Source organism: Arachis hypogaea, chromosome 7 (genome assembly GCF_003086295.3).
Source record: "Arachis hypogaea cultivar Tifrunner chromosome 7, arahy.Tifrunner.gnm2.J5K5, whole genome shotgun sequence".
Lineage (NCBI taxonomy): Eukaryota > Viridiplantae > Streptophyta > Magnoliopsida > Fabales > Fabaceae > Arachis > Arachis hypogaea.
In genome coordinates this window covers 55376539-55380961 of record NC_092042.1, presented here as the reverse complement: position 1 = coordinate 55380961, position 4423 = coordinate 55376539, and the positions used below count along the sequence as shown (strand labels likewise).

Sequence of the window (4423 nt, the reverse complement as noted above, 5' to 3'; positions counted from 1 at the left end):
GCTGCTCCATTGGTTCCTTCCTCTTTTGCCTTTTGGAGCTTGATGATGCCATAAGTGCGAATTGGTCTTCGAAGATAGTGAGAGTTATGAGTTTGAAGATGGAGTTCGGTTGGGTTGAGAGAGGAATGTGTTTTGAGAGAAGGGAGAAAGGTGAGGATATAAGGTGTACGTGAAGTACTTATAGCCGAGAGAAAGAAGTGAAAAAGATGGGTGATGAGCGGATAATTTATACGCTTTTTGGCATTGTTTTTAGGTAGTTTTTAGTAAGTTCAAGCTACTTTTAGGGGTGTTTTCATTAGTTTTTATGTTAAATTCACATTTCTGGACTTTACTATGAGTTTGTGTGTTTTTCGGTGATTTCAGGTAATTTCTGGCTGAAATTGAGGGACTTGAGCAAAACTCTGAAAAAGGCTGACAAAAGGACTGCTGATGCTGTTGGAATCTGACCTCCCTGCACTCGAAATGGATTTACTGGAGCTACAGAAATCCAAATGGCGCGCTCTCAATGGTGTTGCAAAGTAGACATCTAGAGCTTTCCATCAATATATAATAGTCTATACTTTATTCGGAAATTGACGATGTAACTTGGCGTTGAACGCCAAGTACATGCTGCTGTCTGGAGTTAAACGCCAGAAACACGTCATGATCCGGAGTTGAACGCCCAAAACATGTTATAACTTGGCGTTCAACTCCAAGAGAAGCCTCAGCTCGTGGATAGATCAAGCTCAGCCCAAACATACACCAAGGGGGCCCCGGAAGTGGATTTATGCATCAATTACTTACTCATGTAAACCCTAGTAGCTAGTTTAGTATAAATAAGACTTTTTACTAGTGTATTAGTCGTCTTTTGACCACGTTTCATCTTTGGTCTCAGTTTTGTTTTATTCTTCATCTTAAGAGGCTATGGATCACGTTTTAGGGGGCTGGCCATTCGGCCATGCCTGAACCTTTCACTTATGTATTTTCAACGGTGAAGTTTCTGCACACCATAGATTAAGGGTGTGGAGCTCTGCTGTACCTCAAGTTTCAATACAATTACTATTACTTTCTATTCAATTCTCTTTTATTCTTATTCCAAGATATACGTTTCACAACACTTTGATGAATGTGATGATCCGTGACACTCATCATCATTCTCACCTATGAACGCGCGTGACTGACAACCACTTCCGTTCTACCTTAGGCCGGGCGCATATCTCTTAGATTCCCCAACAGAATCTTTGTGGTATAAGCTAGATAGATGGCGGCATTCATGGGGATCCAGAAAGTCTAACCTTGTCTGTGGTATTCCGAGTAGGATCCCGGGAATCCGGTAAGTCTAACCTTGTCTGTGGTATTCCGAGTAGGATTCCAGTATTGAATGACTGTGACGAGCTTCAAACTCCTGAAGGCTGGGTGTGATGACAAACGCAAAAGAATCAATGGATTCTACTCCAACCTGATTGAGAACCGACAGATGATTAGCCGTGCTGTGACAGAGCATGGACCATTTTCACTGAGAGGATGGGATGTAGCTATCAACAAGGGTGATGCCTCCAGACGATTAGCCGTGCAGTGACAGCGCATAGGACCATTTTCCCGAGAGGATTAAAAGTAGCCATTGATGATGGTGATGCCCTACATACAGCTTGCCATGGAAAGGAGTAAGAAGGATTGGATGAAAGCAATAAGAAAGTAGAGATTCGAAAGGATCCTAGCATCTCCACACACCTATCTGAAATTCCCACTATTGATTTACATAAGTATTTCTATCCCTTTTTATTTTATTTATCTTTTAAATTATCTAATCCAATTACATTTGACCCTATGAATCCACTTAACTGATATTTACAAGGTGACCATAGCTTGCGTCATACCAACAATCTCTGTGGGATCGACCCTTACTCACGTAAGGTATTACTTGGATGACCCAGTACACTTGCTGGTTAAGTTGAATGAAGTTGTGATCATAAATTCCAATAGAGCCAATTTTTAATTCTCATGCAAATACAAAGAGGATCACAATTTCGTCCACCAAGTTTTTGGCGCCGTTGCCGGGGATTGTTCGAGTTTGGATAACTGACGGTTCATCTTGTTTCTCAGATTAGGTAATTTTCTTTTTTGTTTTATTTTCAAAAATTTTTCAAAAATTTTTTTCCTTTTTTCGAAAATAAATAAAGAAAATACAAAAAAAATCATAAAATCATAAAAAGCAAAAAATATTTTGTGTTTTTTGTTTGAGTTTTGAGTCAATTTTTAAGTTTGGTGTCAATTGCATGCTTTAAAAATTTTTCTTGCATTTTTTTCGAAAATTCCATGCATTCATAGTGTTCTTCATGATCTTCAAGTTGTTCTTGACAAGTCTTCTTGTTTGATCTTGATGTTTTCTTGTTTTGTGTTGTTTGTTGTTTTTCATATGCATTTTTCGTTTGTTAGAGTCCATGCATTAAAGATTTCTAAGTTTGGTGTCTTGCATGTTTTCTTTGCATCAAATTTTTTTCAAAAATATGTTCTTGATGTTCATCATGATCTTCAAAGTGTTCTTGGTGTTCATCTTGACATTCATAGTGTTCTTGCATGCATTATGTGTTTGATCCAAAATTTTCATATTTTGGGTCATTTTTTATTTTTTTCTCTCTCATCTTTAAAATTTCAAAAATAAAAAAAAATATCTTTTCCTTATTTCCCTCCAAATTTTCGAAATTTTGGGTTGACTTGGTCAAAAATTTTTAAAATTAGTTGTTTCTCACAAGTCAAGTCAAATTTTCAATTTTAAAAATCTTATCTTTTTAAAATCTTTTTCAAAAATCATATCTTTTCAATTTTATCTTTGTTTTTCGAAAATTTTCAAAAATATTTTTCAAATTATTTTCAAAATCTTTTTCTTATCTTTATATCATATTTTCGAAATTACACTAACAATTAATGTGATTGATTCAAAAATTTGAAGCTTGTTACTTTCTTGTTAAGAAAGGTTCAATCTTTAATTTCTAGAATTATATCTTTTAGTTTCTTGTTAGTCAAGTAATTAATTTTAATTTTAAAAATCAAATCTTTTTCAAAAAAAATCTTTTTCAATCATATCTTTTTATCATATCTTTTTAAAATTATATTTGTTTCAAAAATTTAATTTTAAAATATCTTAACTAACTTCTTATTTTCTTATCTTTTCAAATTTGATTTTAATATCTTTTTCAACTAACTAATTAACTTTTTGTTTGTTTCCTATCTTTTTCAAAACCAACTAACTACCTATCCCTCTCTAATTTTCGAAAATACTTCTCTCTTTTTCAAAAATTCTTTTTAATTGTTTTTAATTTTAATTTTAATTATATCTTATCTCTGATTTTCGAAAATCACTAACCACTTTTTCAAAATTATTTTCGAAATTCTCCATCTCTTTTCTTATTCTATTTAATTATTTATTTACTAGCACTTCTCTTCACATCTCTTCATCTAAAAATCCGAACCCATTCTTCTTCACTCTTATCCCCTTTCTTCTTCTACTAACATAAAGGAATCTCTATACTGTGACATAGAGGATTCCTCTTCTTTTCTTGTTTTCTTCTCTTTCATATGAGCAGGAACAGGAAAAAAGGCACTCTTGTTGAAATTGATCCTGAACCTGAAAGGACTCTGAAAAGGAAACTAAGAGAAACTAAATTACAACAATCCAGAAACAACCTTTCAGAAATTATAGAACAAGAGAAAGAGATGGCAGCCGAAAATAATAATAATGCAAGGAGAATGCTTGGTGACTTCACAAAGCCAACGTCCAAATTTGATGGAAGAAGCATCTCCATTCCTGCCATTGGAGCCAATAACTTTGAGCTGAAACCTCAGCTAGTTGCCTTAATGCAACAAAACTGCAAGTTTTATGGACTTCCATCTGAAGATCCTTATCAGTTTTTAACTGAGTTCTTGCATATCTGTGAGACTGTAAAGACGAATGGAGTTGATCCTGAAGTCTACAGACTCCTGCTTTTCCCTTTTGCTGTAAGAGACAGAGCTAGAATATGGTTGGATTCACAACCCAAGGATAGCCTGGACTCTTGGGATAAGCTGGTTACTGCCTTCTTAGATAAATTCTTTCCTCCTCAAAAGCTGAGCAAGCTTAGAGTGGATGTTCAGACCTTCAAACAAAAAGATGGTGAATCCCTCTATGAAGCTTGGGAAAGATACAAGCAGTTGACCAAAAGGTGCCCATCTGACATGTTTTCAGAATGGACCATATTAGATATATTCTATTATGGTCTATCTGAATTTTCAAAAATGTCATTGGACCATTCTGCAGGTGGATCTATTCACCTAAAGAAAACGCCTGAAGAGGCTCAAGAACTCATTGACATGGTTGCAAACAACCAATTCATGTACACTTCTGAGAGGAATTCCGTGAATAATGGGATACCTCAGAAGAAAGGAGTTCTTGAAATTGATGCTCTGA

The 4423-nt window shown here is 35.0% G+C and overlaps 1 non-coding gene across 1 annotated transcript; it reads right to left on the bottom strand.

Annotated features, from left to right (window-relative positions):
* Window positions 1-4089: 4089 nt before the first annotated feature.
* On the bottom strand, window positions 4090-4193 carry LOC112704434 (small nucleolar RNA R71). Its single transcript, XR_003155059.1, has one exon. It is a non-coding gene; the product is annotated as a small nucleolar RNA R71 (small nucleolar RNA).
* Window positions 4194-4423: the final 230 nt, after the last annotated feature.